Below are 20,841 nucleotides of genomic sequence, written 5' to 3' on the forward strand. Positions count from 1 at the left end.
TGGTCTTCCTCTCAGTTCATTTCCACTACACCATTGTGGTAGAAATAGAAAGACAGACACAAATGGACAAAGTCAGTTAAAAGGGAGGTGATGTTCAGTCTTGTCATCTAGTGGGTATCTCTTGAAAAAGGTCAGAGATGAATGTTCACTATTTCTAGAAGAAATAAAAACCTAGAACATCCAGCAAAGTTTTTACTGTGTCCTGTCTCCTCTCCTTTCAACCTTAGAGTTCCTGGCCTCAGGATGGTGAGTGAGGACCATCAGTGTGCTGGGTGGCTGGAAGTTTTCTACAATGGGACCTGGGGCAGTGTCTGCTGCAGCCCCATGGAAGACATCACTGTGTCCATGATCTGCAGACAGCTTGGCTGTGGGGACACTGGAACCTCAGCTCTTCTGTTGGTCTCAGAGAAGGTTCTAGACCCCGATGGGTGGATGGAATCCACTGTTCAGGAAAACTGACACCTCTCTCTGGCAGTGTCCCTCTGACCCTTGGAATTACACTTCATGCTCTCCAAAGGAGGAAGCCTATATTTCGTGTGCAGGTGACTCACTACATGTTTCTGTGTGTCTGTCCCAATCCCTGTAGGATGCAGTGAGATTTGATATTTTAAAATCTAAGTGATATTTTAGTAATCTAAGTTTAATTTGGGTCCACAAAGATGACATTGAGTAAAAATGTTAGTCACTCAGTTGTGTCTGACCCTTTGTGACTCCGTGGACTGTATAGCCTGCCAAGTTCCTCTGTCCATGGAATTCTCCAGGCAAGAATACTGGAATGGGTTGCCATTCCCTTCTCCAGGGGATCATCCTGACCTGAGGTATCAAAATCAGTTTTCCACATTGCAGTCAGATTCTTTACCATTTGAGCCACCAGAGAAACCTAAATCAGGTAAGGATGGAACTAATTTAATTCACATATTCCAACCTTGATTGTTAAAATTTTTGAGATGTAATTCTTGTAACATTGTACTAGTCCTAAGTGTACAACATAGCATTTATGTATTTGTACATATTGGTAAATAATCACCACATGTATAGTAATATCCATCACAACATGTAGTTACAATTTTTTTTCTTATGATGAAAACTTTAAGATGTATTTTCCTACCTACTCTCAAGTATAAAATACAGGGTTAACTGTAGCCACCATGCTGTACATTACATCCTCATGACATTAATTTTAGACCTGGAAGTTTGTATCTTTTGGCTACCTTCACCCATCCCATTTTGACCACATTGACCCTCTGGAAACCACCAAACTGTTCTTTGCATCTCTGAACTCATTTTTCTGTTTTTTTTTTTTTTTTTTAATAATGCACATGTAAATAAGATTAAATGGTATTTTTCTTTCTCTATCTGATTTAGTTCATTTAGCATAAGGCCCTCAAGTTCCATCCATGTTGCAAATGGCAAGATTTTCTTCTTTTTTATGGCTGGATATATGTACATAGCAAATTTTATTTATCCATTCATCCATCAAAAAAGGCTTAATGTTGTTTGGCTATTTTAAATAATTCTGCAATGAACATTGGGTTGCACATATCTTTTTAAGTTAGTGTTTTTATTTTCTTCAGATAAATACCCCAAAGTGAAATTACTAACTCACATGGCAGTTTTATTTTTAGGTCTGAGTTTCTATTGAGGAACCTTAATACTGTTTTCCATGGTGGCTGCACCAACTTATCTTTCCCCCAACTGTGCACAAGGTTTCTCTTCTCGCCACAGTCTCAAAAATTCTCGTTATTTCTTGTCTTTTTGATAAAAACAACTCTGAGGTGATATCTCATTGTGGTTTTGATTTGCATTTTCCTAATGATTAGTAATGTTGTATATCTTTTCATGTACCTTTTCATGAACAACTGTATGTTTTCTTTGAAGAAAATGTCTATTCAGGTCCTCTGCCCATTTTTAAATGAGACTGTATTCTTTTGCTATTGAGTTATATGAGTTCTTTATGTATTCCACATATTAACCCATATCAGAAATATATTTTGCAAATATTTTCTCTGATACTAAAGATTGTCTTTCCATTTTTTAAAAAAATATTTTTCACCACAATATTTTTGCCCTTTATTTATATATTTACCAACCTGCATGCCCTACTGGATCTTAGTTCCCCAAACAGAGATTTCATCTGGGCCGTGGCAGTGAAAGCACTGAGTCCTGACCACTGGACTGCCCTCTAAGTTCCTCATTTTGCTGATGGTGTCCTTTGTTGTGCAGAAGTTTTTAGTTTTATGTCATCCCACTTAGTTAGTTTTGCTCTTGTTGCCTAATCCAAAAAGCCACCACCAAAACTGATGTCTATAACTTTTTCTTCCAGGATTTTTATGGCTGCAGGACTTATGATTAAGTCTTTGATCCATTTTGAATTAATTTCTGTGAATACTACGAGAGAGTGGTCCAGTTTTATTTTTTGCATGTAGCTGTCCAGTTTTCCCAACACCATTTATTGAAGAGAATGTCCTTTCGGCATTGCATATTCCTAGTTCCTCTGTCAAAAATTAATTAACTGTATGTATTTGGGTTTATTTCTGGGCTCTCTATTCTATTCTGTTGATTTCTGCACCCATTTTTATACCAGCACTATACTGTTTTGCTTAATAGAGCTTTGAAATATAGTTTTAAATCAGGAAACATGGCACCTCCAATATTGTTCTTCTTTCTCAAGATTGCTTTGGCTATTCAGGGTCCTTTGTTGCTATTGCTATTGCTAAGTCACTTCAGTCATGTCTGACTCTGTGTGACTCCATAGACGGCAGCCCACCAGGCTTCCCCATCCCTGGGATTCTCCAGGCAAGAACACTGGAGTATTGCCATTTTCTTCTTTCTCACCCCATGGACTGCAGCCTACCAGGCTCCTTCGTCCATGGGATTTTCCAGGCAAGAGTACTGGAGTGGGGTGCCATTGCCTTCTCCGAGGGTCCTTTGTGGTTCCATACAAATTTTAGGATTGTTTGTTCCATGTCTGTGAAAATTTCCTTTGGAATTTTGATAACAAAATCCACTATCTTTCATCAGTGTCTTAGAGTTTCAGTGTACAGGACTATCACCTCTTTGGTTAAATTTGTTCCTAATAATTTATCAGTTTTTTGTTCAACTGTAAATAGAATTGTTTTCTTAATTTTTCCTTGTGGCAATTTGTTATTTGTATCAAAATGCAACTGATTTTTGTATATAAAGTTTGTATCTTGCGACTTCACTGAGTGTATTAGTTCTAACAGATTTTGGTGGGGACTTTAGGGTTTTCTATATATAATATTATGAAATCTCCAAATAGCATCAGTTTTGCCTTTTCCTTTCAGATTTGTGTGTCCTTATTTTTTTTCATTGCCAGATTGTTTTGGCTAGGAATACCAAACCTATGTTAAATAAAAGTGGTGATTAGGCATCTTTGTCTTGCATCTGATCTCAGAAAAAAAATATTCAGCTTTTTACTGTTGAGTAGGAGGTTAGCTGTGAGTTTGTCATATGGTCTTTATTATATTGAGATATAATCCCTCTATATCTACTTTATAGAGGTTTTTAAAATCAGAAATGGATGTTAATGTTTTCAAATGTTTTTTCTACATCTACTGAGAGGATATGATTTTCATTTTCATTTTGTTTACTTGGTGTATCACATTGATTAATCTGTGAATATTGAACCATCCTTGCATCCTTTGGAACAAATCTCACTTGATCATCATGCATGATCCTTTGGATGCATTATTGAATTATGTTTTTTAATATTTTGTTGAGGATTTTTGTCCCTCTGTTTATCAGAGATATTTCTTGTCTGGTTTTGATATCAGAACCTTGTTGGCCTCATAAAATGAGTTTGGCAGTGTTCTTTTCTTCTGCTTTTTGAAGAGTCTGAGAAGGTTCTACCACTTAACACCATTACACTGGGAGTTGGGATTTCAACAGCAAGTGCTGAATGAAGTAAATAAATGTTGGGGGGTGACAGATATTCAAACCAAAGTGCTTATTCCCTGCAACATTTCTCTCTCTCTCTCTTTCCTACATACACAAACACACACACCCCATTCAGATATATCTTGAATGATATGCTGGGTGTTGCCTGAGAGAATGTGGTGATAGATATTTCAAAAACATACATTCACCACCCCTTGCCTCTCTTGCCTCATCTCTTTGTCTTTTCCACTTGAAGGCTAAAGAAGCATTAAACTGTTAAATCTTTTATTGATGATATTTTTCCTACAGTAAAGCACCAGAAAGTGGGAGGTGGTTAAGTCTCTGACCCTGAAAGTGAGTAACCACCTCGCAGAAATCCTGCCATCACTTTCCAGGATCTCTGTATAGATTGGGTAGGAGGTTTGATAGGATGATGTGGAAAGAATACATTAATTCTGATATTTTTTAACAGGTAGATTTTACACTTATATATATTTCTTTCAGTTTCAGGCTTTTGTGCCTTTTTCTTGGTGTTTTGTTTGTAATTTCTGTTTCCTCTGATTACTTAGCTTTCTCAGTATATCTATTTGAGTCTATTGCAGACAGTTTTACTTTCAGTTCAGTTTAGTCGCTCAGTCATGTCCAACTCCTTGTAACCCCATGGACTGCAGCACACCAGGCCTCCCTGTCCATCACCAACTCCCAGGGTTTGCTCAAACTCATGTCCATTGAGTCAGTGATGCCATTCAATCATCTCATCCTCTGTCGTCCCCTTATCCTTCCCCTTTCAATCTTTCCCAACATCAGGGTCTTTACCAATGAGTCAGTTCTTCACATCAGGTGACCAAAGTATTGGAGTTTGAGCTTCAGCATCAGTCCTTCCAATGAATATTCAGGACTGATTTCCTTTAGGATGGACTGGTTTGAACTCCTTGCAGTCCAAGGGACTCTCAAGAGCCTTCTCCAACACTACAGTTTAAAAGCATCAATTTTTGGTGCTCAGCTTTCTTTATAGTCCAACTCTCACATCCATACATGACTACTGGAAAAACCATAGCCTTGATTAGATGGACCTTTGTTGGCAAAGTAATGTCTCTGCTTTGTAATATGCTGTCTAGGTTGGTCATAACTTTTCTTCCAAGGAGTAAGCATCTTTTAATTTCATGGCTGCAGTCACCATCTGCAGTGATTTTGGAGCCCCCCCAAAATAAAAGTCTGTCACTGTTTCCATTGTTTTCCATTTATTTGCCATGAAGTGATGGGACAAGATGCCATGATCTTAGTTTTCTGAATGTTGAGCTTTAAGCCAACTTTTTCACTCTCCTCTTTCACTTTCATCAAGAGGCTCTTTAGTTCTTCTTCACTTTCTGCCATAAGTGTGGTGTCATCTGCATATCTGAGGTTATTGATATTTCTCCTGGCAATCTTAATTCCAGCTTGTGCTTCATCCAGCCCAGCATTTCTCATGATGTACTCTGCATATAAGTTAAATAAGCAGGGTGACAATATACAGCCTTGATATATTTCTTTCCCTATTAGGAACCAGTCTGTTGTTCCATGTCCAGTTCTAACTGTTGCTTCCTGAGCTGCATACAAATTTCTCAAGAGGCAGGTCAGGTGGTCTGTATTCCCATCTCTTTCAGAATTTTCCACAGTTTCTTGTGATCCACAGTCAAAGGCTTTGGCATAGTCAATAAAACAGAAACAGATGTTTTTCTGGAACTCTCTTGCTTTTTCGATGATCCAACAGATGTTGGCAATTTGATCTCTGGTTCCTCTGCCTTTTTAAAACCAGCTTGAACATCTGGAAGTTCATGGTTCATGTACTGTCGAAGCTTAGCTTGGAGAATTTTCAGCATTACTTTGCTAGTGTGTGAGATGAGTGCAATTGTGTGGTAGTTTAAACATTTTTAGACATTGCCTTTCTTTGGGATTGGAATGAAAACTGACCTTTTCCAGTCCTGTGGCCACTGCTGAGTTTTCAAATTTGCTGGCATATTGAGTGTAGCACTTTCACAGCATCATCTTTTAGGATTTGAAATAGCTCAACTGGAATTCCATCACCTCCACTAGCTTTGTTCGTAGTGATGCTTCCTAAGGCCCACTTGACTTTGCATTCCAGGATGTTTGGCTTTAGGTGAGTGATCATACTATCATGATTATCTGGGTCATGAAGATCTTTTTTGTATATTTCTTCTGTGTATTCTTGCCACCTCTTCTTAATATCTTCTGCTTCTGTTAGGTCCATACCATTTTTGTCCTTTATTGAGCCCATCTTTGCATTAAATATTCCCTTGGTATTTCTAATTTTCTTGAAGAGATCTCTAGTCTTTTGCATTCTATTGGTTTCCTCTATTTCTTTGCACTGGTCACTGAGGAAGGCTTTCTTATCTTTCCTTGTTATTCTCTCCCTTCAGGGAACTTCCATAAGCCTCTTATCCTCCTCCATCAGAGGGCAGACAAACTGAAAACCACAATTACAGAAAACTGACCAATCTGATCATATGGACCATGCTTTGCCTAACTCAGTGAAACTATGAGCCATGCCAATATGGCCACCCAAGATGGATGGGTCATGCTGCAGAGTCCTGACAAAATGTGGTCCACTGGAGAAGAGAATGGCAAACCACTTCAGTATTCCTGCCTTGAGAACCCCATGAACAGTATGAAAAGGCAAAAAGATAGGACACTGAAAGATGAACTCCCCAGTTTGATAGGTGCCCAAATTGCTACCGGAGATCAGTGGAACAATAACTCCAGAAAGAATGAAGAGACAGAGTCAAAGCAAAGACAACACTCAGCTGTGGATGTGACTGGGGATAGAAGCAAAGTCCAATGCTGTGAAGAACAATATTGCATAGGAACCTGGAATGCTAGGTCCATGAATCAAGGCAAATTGCAAGTGGTCAAACAGGAGATGACAAAAGTGAACATAGACATTTTAGGATCAGTGAACTAAAATGGACTGGAATGGGTGAATTTAACTCAAATGACCATTATATCTACTACTGTGGGCAAGAATCCCTTAGAAAAAATGAAGTAACCATCATAGCAAACAAATGAGTCCAAAATGCAGTACTTTGATGCAATCTCAAAAATAACAGAATGATCTCTGTTCATTTCCAAGGCAAACCATTCAATATCACAGTATTCCAAGTCTGTGCAATGGCAACCCACTCCAGTACTCTTGTCTGGAAAATCCCATGGACGGAGGAGCCTGGTAGGCTGCAGTCCGTGGGGTCTCTGGGAGATGGAGACGACTGAGTGACTTCACTTTCAGTTTTCACTTTCATGCATTGGAGAAGGAAATGGCAACCCACTACAGTATTCTTGCCTGGAGAATCCCAGGGACAGGGGAGCCTGGTGGGCTGCCATCTATGGGGTCACACAGAGTTGGACACGACTGAAGCAACTTAGCAGAAGTAGCAGCATGCCCGAACCAGTAATGCTGAAGAAGCTGAAGTTGAAGCTATGAAGCTTCTATGAAAGCTTCTATGAAGCCCTACAAGACCTTCTAGCACTAACACCCCCAAAAGATGTCCCTTTCATTATAGGGGACTGGAGTGCAAAAGTAGGAAGTCAAGAAACACCTGGAGTAACAGGCAAATTTGGCCTTGGAGTAAGGAATGAAGGCAGGGCAAAGGCTAACAGAGTTTTGCTAAGAGAATGCACTGGTCATAGCAAACACCCTCTTCCAGCAACACAAGAGAGGACTCTACACATGGACATCACCAGATGGTCAACACCAAAATCAGATTGATTATATATTCTTTGCAGCCAAAGATGGAGAAGCTCTATACCATCAGCAAAAACAAGACCAGGAGCTGATTGTGGCTCAGATCATGAACTCATTATTGCCAAATTCAGACTTAAATTGAAGAAAGTAGGGAAAACCACTAGACCATTCAGGTATGACCTAAAAAAAATCCCTTACGATTATACAGCAGAAGTGACAAAAGATTTAAGGGACTAAATCTGATAGACAGAGTGCCGGATGGACTATGGATGGAGGTTCATGACATTGTATAGGAGACAGGGAGCAAGACCATCCCCAAGAAAAACAAATGCAAAAAAGCAAAATGACTGTCAAGGAGGCCTTACAAATAGTTGTGAAAAGAAGAGAAGCAAAAAGCAAAGGAGAAAAGGAAAGGTATACCCATTTGAATGCAGAGGTCCAAAGAATAGCAAGGAGGGTTTTGCTTTACTCAGTAGCTATTTGTCTATCTTTTTCTTAAGTCTACTTGGTAAATCTGTATATTCCCTTAAAGAGTTTCTTCTTACTACAGAAATATTCTCTTGTGCGTATGTCATATTGAATAATAGATGAGAGTAGTTTAGAATCTATTTAACAATTTTCCACTGAAACCCGTGGCAGATTCATGTTGATGTATGGCAAAACCAAAACAATATTGTAAAGTAATTAGCCTCCAATTAAAATAAATACATTTATATTAAAAAGTATGTAAGGGAAATTTTAAATATAAATTTATTCTGTGTTTATGGACTAATTTTCTTTAATACACTTTATTTTCATTTTATTTTTTTATATTAAACCATTTTTATTCATTATTTAAAGAAAATATATTTCACTGAATTTTATTCATCTGCTCATTTATTTTGTTATTTTAGCACTTATTGATTTTCCAGCTTCCCTGGTGGTTCAGATGGAAAAGCATATTTCTGGGAGACCCAGGTTCGAGCCCTGGGTTGGGAATTTTATTCATCTGATCATTTATTTAATAAATATTTAACAAGCATTTATCATGGTATTTAGAAAATGTTCTCCATCCATACTTGTTGAATGAGTGCATACAATGTACAAGCACTGTCCTAATAGAATAAACACAGGTTAATTAAAGTATGCAAGGTCTTTCCTTCATTCAGGGTGTGTTAGTGTGTGTGTGTGCCTTTATAGACGCCTGTGTTTATATTTGTTATTGAATGTGGAGAGTGATTAATAAGTAAATATTTATAGGTGTTTCAGATATCTTTCTCCATCTTTAATTTTTTCTCTAGAATATTTTACAAATTTTCTTATTTATTTTTAGGAACTCTATAAACTAACATCATTTACCATTTTTTTAACATTATTTGGAAATATTTCCCCATCTTTTGTGTATGATTTTAGGTTTGTATATGTATATGGGAGGTTATGTGATCAAATTTATAACGTTTTAGTTTTTTGACTATGCCTTTAATGCAATGTTTCAAATGCCATTCTTCATCTCAAAATAACTTTTAATCAAGTTTATTTTCTACAAATGATTTTATAATTCCACTAAATAATATTTAAAACCTTACTGCATATAAATTTATTTTGCTGTGTATGATGGTGTAATATTGTCACCAGTTAGGAATTATATCTTTAGATATGTGGTATTTTTACTTATAATTTCAAAATAAAAATATATTATTTCATGATCTCACGGGTATGACACCAAAAGAATAGGTAAAAATAGACAAGTGAGATTATCCCAGATGGCTCAGTGGTAAAGAGTTCACCTGCCAGTGGAGGAGACACACAAGACATGGATTCAACCCCTGGGTCAGGAAGATCCCCTGGAGAAGGAAATGGCAACTTATTCCAGTATTCTTGCCTGGGAAATCTCATGGACAGAGGAGCCTGGCAGGCTATACTCCGTGAGGTTGCAATGAGTTGGACATGACTGAATGACTGAACACCAGCACGACAGTAAAAGAAACAACAGTAGAGTGAAAAGGCACCTTACAAGCAAATCATATAAGGGATTAATTTGCAAAATATATAAGAACCCTACAGCTCAAGAGCAAAACAAAAGCAACAACAACAAAACCTCTAATAAACTGATTAAAAAAATTAGTCAGGACTAGCCATTTCACCAAAGAAGACATATGGATAGCTAACAGGGATATGAAAATATACTGACATCTCTAATCATCAGAGAAATGTAAATGAAAACCACAATGAGATGTCATCTTACACCTGTCAAAATGGCTATAATTAAAAAAAGACAAATGTTGACAAGGTTGTGGAGAAACTGGAACTCTTCTGGATATTTATCCACATTAAATGTGTATATTGCACTTCAAAACTATGACCAAAAAATCTGTATAATTTATAGTGATTTGCCTTTTCATTCTGGTATTAAGTTTTTTCTCTCTGCTCTTGATTAGTATTGCTCAGTGTTGATCAATTTTCAGTGAGGCATGTTTGAACAGCTTTCCTCTATTGTCTTTGTCTTATGCTTACTTTCTTTTTTAGATTAACTTTATTTTTTTCTTTATTAATTCCAATCTTGTACATTCTTTAGGCTTTATTTCTCATATCCTAGCTTCTTAAATGAAAGCTTACATTTTTACATTTTCTGTCTCTCCTCTTTTCTAAATCTAGGGTATAAATTTCCCTTAGACACTACTTTAGTTGCATTGGAAGAATTTAGTTACAGCATATCTTTGTTACCATTATTTCACAATATTTTCAAGTTTGAAAGTTATTTCCAGACCCAGGAATTCTTTGGAAGAATATTTCTTAATTTTCTCAGTAGGGATGGCTAACTATATTTTCTTATTAATAACTTAATTTCACTCTGGTCAAAGTAAATATTCTGTATAAATTCAATTCTCTGAAGGTTTTTGTTCTATCACATGATCATCAAAACATCCATTTCTGCTTTGTTGACTATGCCAAAGTCTTTGACTATGTGGATCACAACAAACTGGAAAATTCTTCAAGAGATGGGAATACCAGACCACCTGACCTACCTCTTGAGAAATCTATATGCAGGTCAGGAAGCAGTAGTTAGAACTGGACATGGAACAACAGACTAGTTCCAAATAGGGAAAGGAGTAAGTCAAGGCTGTATATTGTCACCCTGCTTATTTAACTAATATGAAGAGTACATCATGAGTAATTCTGGGCTGGATGAAACACAAGCTGGAATCAAGATTGCTGGGAGAAATATCAATAACCTCAGATATGCAGATGACACCACCCTTATGGCAGAAAGTGAAGAACTAAAGAGCCTCTTGATAAAAGTGAAGGAGGAGAGTGAAAAAGCTCAACATTCAGAAAACTAAGATCATGACATCCGGTCCCATCACTTCATGGCAAATAGATGGGGAAACAGTGGAAACAGTGACAGACTTTATTTTGGGGGGCTCCAAAATCACTGCAGATGGTGACTGTAGCCATGAAATTAAAAGACACTTACTCCTTGGAAGAAAAGCTATGAACAACCTAGACATCATATTAAAAAGCAGAGACATTACTTTGTCAACAAAGGTCCATCTAGTCAAGGCTATGGTTTTGCCAGTAGTCAGTCATGGATATGGATGATTATAAAGAGTTGGACAACAAAGAATTGATGCTTTTGAACTGTAGTGAGACTTTTTTTTAATTCTTAATTTTTTAATTTTTTAAATTTTATTTTATTTGATGCTTTTTTGAACTGTTTTGGTGTTGGAGAACACTCATGTGTTTCCCCATCCTGAACCCTCCTCCCTTACCAGATCCCTGCAAGCATCCAGATCCAAGACAGTCCATTCTGAAGGAAATCAGTCCTGAATGTTCATTGGAAGGACTGATGCTGAAGCTGAATTTCCAATACTTTGGCCACCTGATGGGAAGAAGTGACTCATTTGAAAAGACTCTGATGCTGGGAAAGGTTGAAGGTGGGAGGAGAAGGGGACAGCAGAGGATGAAATGGTTGGATGGCATCACTGACTCGATGGACATGAGTTTGAGTAAACTCTGGGAGTTGGTGATGGACAGGGAGGCCTGGCATGCTGCAGTCCATGGAGTTGCAGTCAGACACGACTGAGCAACTGAACTGAGCTGAACTGATGATCATTTAAAAATGAAATTTTGCAGTGAATTTACAATAATGTAAATAACAAGTTCTTTCATTGTTGGGTGTATTGCTCTATATATGTTATTTAGCTAACTGTTGTTTACATCTGCTATATTCTTCATTCTTTTTTGTATACTTGGTCTGCATGCTATTGCAAAATACATGTTAAAGTCCCCACATTTTGATTATGATTTTGTCTATTACTGTTTTTCATTCTGTCAAGTATTATTCTATATTTCAAAGCAATGTTTTGACATTTTTCTTGGATTTTAATATCTATAATATCTTCATTAAGGGTGTATCCTGTTATAATCATGAAAATACCCTCTTTAACTCAATTAGCACATCTTGCTTTGAAGTCTACTTTCTGTGACATTTATATAGCTATTCCAGTTTTCTTACAGTTAGGATTCACACAGTATGTACATTTTCCCCATCATTTTACTTTCAACCTTTCTTTACCCTCATATATAAGCTGAATATCTTCATGGTAGCATTTACATGAATTTTGTGGTTTTATCAAGATGGGCATTAATTTGAAATATCTAATCAATTTACTGTAAGTGCAGTTATTGGTATTGTTGGGCTAGTATCTGTCATTTCCTTTTAATTGACCCACATGCATTATGTTCTTTTTTCCTCTCTTTTCCCCCTTCTTTTGTATTAAACAGATCTGTTATTATTCCAAATTTTCCTTTTTCCTTTGATTTTCAGCAGCTTTATTAGGTGTGGGAGTTTTCATGCCCATCCATCCATTTTTAAAAAATTCTCAGTTATTATATCTTCAAGTATTACTTCTGCTGCTCTGTCTCTCTGTCTTAGCTTCTCTTCTCCTCCTATCCCACTCCTCCTTCTTCTCATCTCTCATCTCTAGGACTCCTCTAAGTCAGTAATTCTGTGTTGATTTCTATCTAAAATTCTTCTAAACTTACTAATTCAACTCTCTAGACATTTTATTTTCAGTTGGTAACTGTTCCTTGATTTTTATAGTTATAATAAGTTGTTAATGTTTTTCATCTTTTCACCATTTATTCTCTCATTTCCTCTTTTTTCCTCGATATATTGATCTTAGTTAAAATCTATATCTGCTAACTCCAGCACCTCTATCATGTGAGTCTCTGCCTTCTCTTATTTTCTTTTTATTTCACTTTGTTAATATGTCATGTCATCCCATGTCTTCAGCATTGAAAAAATGATCCTCCAGATACATTTTCTAACCCTTGAGAGGATTCATATTCTGTTTTGTTAAGCAAGTAGGAGAAGGGTTGAAGATCACTCAAATATATAAATACAACTGAGAACTGAGCTGTAACAAGTCTAGGTTGCGGTTTTGGTAGCACTCAATCCACCTCTTATCTCTCTGTCCATGTGGCATGGGCCTTCAAAGATTTTGGTTGAGAACCTGGATATTTTGGTAGCTCAGCACCCAAGAGAGTGAGGGAATATCCACTCTGCTCTCCAAGACTTTTGACATAGATCTTTGGCTTCCTGCCAGCTTCATGGCTTGTATAATGAGCACATATTTGAGGAAAAAAATCTGTTGTGTGAGAAAGGATTTCAGGTCTCCAATTCTGTCTCACCACCAGGTAACCCCAAATTATGCTGGCTTCTCTGTCCAAATAGGAGTCCTCTGTTTCTCTGAGCCCAGATTCTGAGCCATTAACCCAGGCACCAAATTGGGAAATTCCTCCAGAGAAAAAGAAGCTGTAGATCCTTGGCTAACATTGAAACATATTACATGATCTCCACTCTTTAGAATTTTAACATATTTAGTCCATGTTGTGTCCACAAATTTCTGATACTTTTCAGTTCAGTTCAGTCGTTCAGTCATGTCCGACTCTTTGCGACTGCATGAATTGCAGCACGCCAGGCCTCCCTGTCCATCACCAACTCCTGGAGTTCATTCAAACTCACGTCCATCGGGTTGGTGATGCCATCCAGCCATCTCATCCTCCTCATCCTCTTCTCCTCCTGCCCTCAATCCCTCCCAGCATCAGAGTCTTTTCCAATGATACCTTTACTTAAAGAAAATTTCCAGCATTTAAAGTTGTGTCTAACAAGACCATTGGCCTGCTTTCTCTTCCATTCTTCATGGAAGTACAGAATTTGAGGTTTTATTCTCTACTTTTCACTTACTTAAACTACGACAGTGATAGACATCATTTACCCTTTCTTTCCATGACTGGTTATGTATCAAAGGAGAGAATAATGCAGTGTGTCTGTCAATATTGTTTGTTCAAAGGCTTTCAAAGCAGGAATATAACATATTTTTGCTCTGAGAGTTAGAAATACATATTTTCCCCTAGAGAACAAATAACTCCAAATTTTAGATAATAGCAATTCCTGACACAATGTCCAAGGAGAGATTATATTCATTTGGGAGAAGAAGCTGCATTCTGTGATTCCCAGTGGAATCTGGCCAATGTCAGTCAATATCTTCTGACATCATCTCTCACGCAGGGTTGTTTAATCTACTCAAAGAGATTATATTTTTTGAAACTAAGTATCCAGATCTGGAGTTTGAAGCTTAGAATCATAAGTGAACTATTCTGGGGTAAACCATGGTGTCTCACAGACCATTTGTTTTTCAGTTCTCATGACTATACCAAGGAGAATGATTTTTTTTAAATTAATTTTATTTTATTTTTAAACTTTACATAATTGTATTAGTTTTGCCAAATATTGAATCCACCACAGGTATACATGTGTTCCCCATCCTGAACCCTCCTTCCTCCTCCCTCCCCATACCATCCCTGATTTTCATCCCAGTGCACTTGCATCCAGGCTGCTGGCATCCGTTTCATACATGGCATGTTTCAATGACCCTCTCCCTCTCCCACAAAGAGGCCACTTTTGCCTGACTCTAAAGATTTCAATGATAGAGCATTCATGGCTGCTCCCAACTGCCTGACTCTAAAGTCAATGACCAAGAGTGTGTAGCTTATAAAGAATACATACAGCTACCAGCCTAATCCTGTGACTCTGAACTCATTTAACCCCTCAGGGTAGAGAGACCAACATTTCCTGTAAATGTTTCTCAGATTCTGTGCAGAGCTCTACAAATCAGAATGTTAACTCTGATAGGACCTTGTAACACCATCTGTCTCAGGCTACCTAGTAGTAATATTTCCTGTTTTTGTCCATTTTCATCCTTGTTATGCTCTTATCACTTCCATAAGAAACCAGATCTAAATGTTCCACAGGGCAATGGCTCCACAGCATCAGCTTCTGAAGACAGCGCCCCCAACTGCTCGGGTGAGGGTCCCACAAGACAGAAGATCTTTCTCATCTCCTGGTCAGCACCCCATTGCCCCATTTCTGTCTCCTCAGACAGCAGACAGCTCTGCCTGGTGGACGGGGGCGGGCCCTGCACCAGGAGAGTGGAGATCCTTCACCAGGGTTCCTGGGGCACCATCTGTGATGACAGCTGGGACCTGGATGATGCCCGTTTGGTGTGCAGGCAGCTGGGCTGTGGAGAAGTCCTCAGTGCTGTGGAGTCTGCTCCCTTTTGGGCGGGATCAGGACCCATCTTGCTGGATCATGTGTATTGTGGAAGAATGGAGTCCCATGTGTGGCAGTGCCCTTCCCAGGGCTGGGGGAAGCACAAATGTGGTCATGACAAGGATGCAGGAGTTATCTGCTCAGGTATGATCAGTGAATTGCCCACCTGACTGAAAGAACAGAAAGCTCCAAGGAAGATGGTGTCTAATCACCAGGGCAATAGATGTGTGAGCTAGAGACGTCTGAGATATCCTCCTTGAATGCATAAAGTATCTGTGAGTGATCAGTTCAGCTCAGTCACTCAGTGGTGTCCGACTCTTTGCTACCCCATGGACTGCAGCATGCCAGGCTTCCCTGTCCATCACCAACTGCCAAAGCTTACTCAAACTCATGTCTATTGAGTCGGTGATGCCATCCAACCATCTCATCCTCTGTCCTCCCCTTCTTCTCCTGTCTTTAATCTTGCCTAGAATCAGGGTCTTTTCAAAGGAGTCAATTCTTCCCATCAGGTGGCCAAAGTATTGGAGTTTCAGCTTCAGCATCAGTCCTTCCAATGAATATTCAGGACTGATTTCTTGATGGGCTTCATTTATTGCTACTTTCCTCTTACAAGTCTCTGCTATTTCTTCTCCAGTGATCTTACCTGATATAGCTTAATCTATATCCCAATAAAAATTGATACTCATTTTTATATAATTTACTTTTGGAAGAGTGAAACATTTGCAAATCACCACATGCACCTGCTTTGCACAGTGAGCCCATGGGAGGAAAGGGCTAGAATGAGGCTGTACCTTCCAGGATGGAGTCCTTTCTGTATATATAGTGCGAAATACATTTTTGTGCTAGGTTAGTAGGAGTGGAGGCACAGGGGACATCATCAAACAAATCGGAGAGGAACTTATGGATTTGTGCCAAATTGAAAGTCCCCTTTGAAAATTTAGATTTGAATATTCATAGCTCTTTGACTGGTAGGACAATAGAGTTGTTGATGAAATGTTCTGAGTCTGGGTTCTCCTTTCATTGTTACTAGAAAGGATTGTCTGTTCTTTTTTTTTCTTTAAAACCTCTGTATAAACCAAAATTTTGGAGGAACACTTAGCCACACACTGACAAGTCAAAGATATAGGCAATAAAATATGAATTTCTATGTTTTGTGGTAATAAATTATATTTTATACCTGATGTCTTCAATGATATAAGAGAATTGTGTTTGGGGGCTTGTTTGATAGGAATAGGAATAAGAAGACACCTGTAATTTTTGAAGAAGGTGGAGGAGACTTATAGTAGCTAAGAGGAAAAGAAGGGCAATGGGAGATGTCAAAGGCCATATAGATTTCTCTGAGCATCACTGTGGGTCCAGGTGTGGTGTGGAGGATGCTATGTGTGCCTAAGGATACAGGAGGTCTGTACAGCAAGAGACCAGACAAGGATGTATTTTTATTATATTTAATACCTTTATCCACTCACACCAGCCTCCTATTGCACAAATTTTCTTACAATTTTCACACACATATCCTTTCATATAAAATTTAAAATCAAGTAGAAAAAAAAAAGAAATAATAATATGTCTCAGAAGTATCTGTCCTGATGTGTACAAGACTTTATTGATTATTCAGCATATATTTGAGTGTTTAGCATGTATCTTGGTATATGAAACAGCATACAAGAAATATTTCTTTCTTGTTCTTTTTAAATTTGTAATCTCATGGGATTGATATAGAAACTAACAACCTGTTAAGTAAAAATGTTTTAATTAGAATGTGTATCCTATGACCAAACTCCCAGCCAGACCACACCAGATGTCCTAACCTGGACTGGGGAGTTGAAAGTGGGTAAGTAACAAAGGCTAACAGATCATCCTGGCTCTCACCATTGCCTCTTGGATAAGTGGTCAAGCTGGTCCTTTGATTCATTAATTTCTATAGTGTCTTTTCTGTTCTCTCCTGTTCTCTATAGTAGATTTTTATTCTGTTGAAATATTCTTTCTGAACCTTCAATGTTCTCATACTTATGAAATCAGAGTCCTTTACCAAAAAGAATTCCACCATGTACATAAATAATTATAAGCACAGTCAGAAATCAGGCAAATGTATTTAAAAATTGTTCTTTATGATGAGAAGTTTTATTTTTTTCATTAGGTTATCTTTCCTCTATCCAAAATGTGGTCCCTGAAGGTCAAATGTCTCCCTCTTTCAGTTTCATACTCCATCCACTCTCAGTTTAACCTACCCTTCATCCCACCCACACTCCACTCCTACAGAAGTTCTTCCCTTTCAGACTCTCTTTTCCATCATTTGTAGCTCTTAGGATTGTTTTCTCTTGTCTGCAGTGGGAGAAATGGGAAAGGGAAACAGGGTTAAGTCATAGATGGAAGGAGGAAAGGGGTAAAGTGTGTTAAAAACTTGCTGGACAAATATTTTCCCCAAATCTTCTTTCTTTCATCCATATTGAGGCTTTTGTAATGTAGAAATCTGTAAATTATATATGGCTGTTTGCTCTGTCTTCTCTTCTTCTCCCTCTTTTTTTTTTTTTTTTTTTAACAGCATGATGACTATTTCTCAAGAAATAGGAAAGTAGTTTGCAGTTAGCATATGAGTGCATGCTAGGTCTCTTCAGTCATGTCTGACTGTTTGTGACTCTGTGAACTGTAGCCCATCAGGCTCCCTCATCCATGGGATTCTCCAGGACAGAATACTGGAGTGGGTTGCTATGCCCTCCTCCCACAAATTGAACTTGTGCATTGGCAGGGGGTTCTTTACCACTAGTGCCACCTGGGAAGCACCATTTAGCATATAGATAGAATTTAAAAACATTAAATTACCTCCACTCCATAGCATTTGCTAAGATTCTCATGTGTTGGAAGAAAACCAGTAATATGAACTAATCAACACAGTTAGTCATCTTGTATAGTCCCACTGAGAACTCATTCTCTCCTGGGTTCATTGGTAAATCCTAGGCTTTCTTGAAAGATGGCTAGGACCAACCCTTTCTCCTACGATCTGACCTTTCTTCATATTCAAACTCATCTGTGGACAATTTCTTTTCACAATTCAAGTTGGATAAGAAATTCTTGGAATTCTTCAAGAATTCCATAAACATCAGAGATTATGAGAAACATATGGGAATCATAAGAAGTAGACTTGTTATAATATCTAGCTTTCCTTCCATGAGTCATAAGTCTGTTTATAGATTGACCTGCACTCAGATCTCTCGATTGATTTCCCTTGTATCAGTGACTTGAGTATTGACTCCTGAGAAAAATCTGCCTGGACTTCTAGCCCCAGAAATGTCAGGATGGCCTTCTAACCTTGTCTGGATCTCAGTTCTCTAAACTCTTGAATCCCAAGGACCTATTTCACTCTGGGTTAGTTCAGTTCTGCACCCAAGTCTGATGCCCATTGCAGTGCAGCTTCCTTGGGCCCTATAGTTTCCAGACCCTTAAATGAGGAATTCTCATCCTAACCAACATCAAATATAGGTTTTTGGAATTCAACCATTCTAAACTAACTCTGCAAATCCTTCTGAATTTCTCTTCTGAACCTTGCCCATGAAAATGCAATTCTGACACTGTCAAATTTTCTCTTCATGCCTCAGTGCTGGAAAATAAAAGCTTTCACACCATTGCCTGTGACATGTTTCCAGTTGCCAAGCCAGGATCATGAACATGCAGTGGGTTTATTTATTTGTTTCTCTCAGGATTTGTGTGTTTGGTTGGAGAGGATGGACCCTGCTCAGGGCGAGTAGAAGTTTATTCTGGAGAAGACTGGGATCCCAGTGTCTGATGGAAACTTCACACTCCCCACTGCCCAAGTCATCTGTGCAGAGCTGGGGTGTGGCAAAGCTGTGTCAGTCCTGGGACATGAGCTCTTCAGAGAGTCAGATGGCCGGGTCTGGGCTGAAGAGTTCAGGTGTGAGGGGGAGGAGCCTAAGCTCTGGTCCTGCCCCAGAGTGCCCTGTCCAGCGGGCACTTGTCACCACAGTGGAGCTGTTCAGTTCGTCTGTTCAGGTGAGATGCAGGTCAGGACTAACCTTCCTGCACACTCTGTTCAGGTGAGAAATCATGAGATATTTCTGAAATTCTGTTGTCTCGTATCCAGCATACTCAGAAGTCCAGCTCATGACAAACGGCTCCTCTCAGTGTGAGGGGCAGGTGGAGATGAAGATTTCTGGACAATGGAGAGTGCTCTGTGCCTCCCACTGGAGTCTGGCCAATGCCAATGTTGTCTGTCGTCAGCCTGGCTGTGGAGTTGCCATCTCCACCCCCGGAGGACCACACTTGGTGGAAGGAGATGATCGGATATCAACAGCCCGATTTCACTGCTCAGGGGCTGAGTCCTTCCTGTGGAGTTGCCCTGTGACTGCTCTGGGTGGTCCTGACTGTTCCTGTGCCAACACAGCCTCTGTGATCTGCTCAGGTAAGAGAGAGGGAAAGGCTACTGGTACTTGGGATGCTCCTAGAATGAAATGTCCCCAAGAGCAGAGAGTAGGGAGAACTGGCTTTAAAAGGTAATTTCTCTTTTTAAAATTTATTTATTTTAATTGGAGGATAACTACTTTATATTATTGTGATGGTTTTCACCATACATCAGTATGGATCGGCCATAGGCATCCATTTGTCCCCTCCATCCTGTACCCTCCTCCCATCTTCCTCCCCACCCCATCCCTCCAGATTGTCACAGATCACCAGATTTGGGAGCCCTGCATTATACACCAAACTCTTGTCTATCTATTTTGCATATGGTAATGTATATGTTTCAATGGTATTCTCTCAAATCATCCCCCCATCAACAAATAGATTCAAGAGATTAGATCTGATAGACTGCCTGAAGGACTATGGACAGAGGTTCATGACGTTGTACAGGAGGTGGTGATCAAAACCATCCTCAAGAAAAAGAAATGCAAAAAGGCAAAATGGCTGTCTGAGGAGGCCTTACAAATAGCTGAGAAAAGAATAGAAGTGAAAAGCAAAGGAGAAAAGGAAAGATATACCCATATGAACTCAGAGGTCCAAGGTATATCCAGGAGAGATAAGAAAGCCATCCTAAGTGAAGAATGCAAAGAAATTGAGGAAAACAATAGAATGGGGAAAACTAGAGATCTCTTCTAGAAAATTAGAGATACCAAGGGAACATTTCATGCAAAGGTGGGCACAATATAGGACAAAAACAATATGGACCTGACAGACCAGAGGATATTAAGAAGAGGTGGCAAGAATACACAGAAGAGCTACACAAAAAATCTTAATGACCCAGATAATCTTAATAACTCAGATAATCACTCACCTTGAGCCAGACATCTTGGAGTACAAAGTCAAATGGGCTTTAGAAAGCATCACTACCAACAAAGCTAGATGGAATTCTAGCTGAGCTATTTCAAATCCTAAAACATGATGCTGTGAAAATACTGCACTCAATATGCCATAAAATATGGAAAACTCAGCAGTGACCACAGGATATGGATCAATGGACTGGTTCCAAATTGGGAAAGGAGTGTGCCAAGGCCATATATTGTCACCCTGCTTATTTAACTTATATGCAGAGTATATCATGAGAAATGACAGGCTGGGTGAAGCATAAGCTGGAATCAAGATTTCCAGGAGAAATATCAGTAACCTC

General features: G+C 38.7%; 1 pseudogene; it reads left to right on the forward strand.

Moving 5' to 3' along the window:
• The first annotated feature begins 133 nt into the window (after nucleotides 1-133).
• Nucleotides 134-20,841, forward strand: part of LOC102281519 (antigen WC1.1-like) — a 33,007-nt pseudogene continuing 12,299 nt past the window's right edge.

The sequence above is a fragment of the Bos mutus genome, unplaced genomic scaffold (genome assembly GCF_027580195.1).
Source record: "Bos mutus isolate GX-2022 unplaced genomic scaffold, NWIPB_WYAK_1.1 CTG202, whole genome shotgun sequence".
NCBI classification, from domain to species: Eukaryota; Metazoa; Chordata; class Mammalia; order Artiodactyla; family Bovidae; genus Bos; species Bos mutus.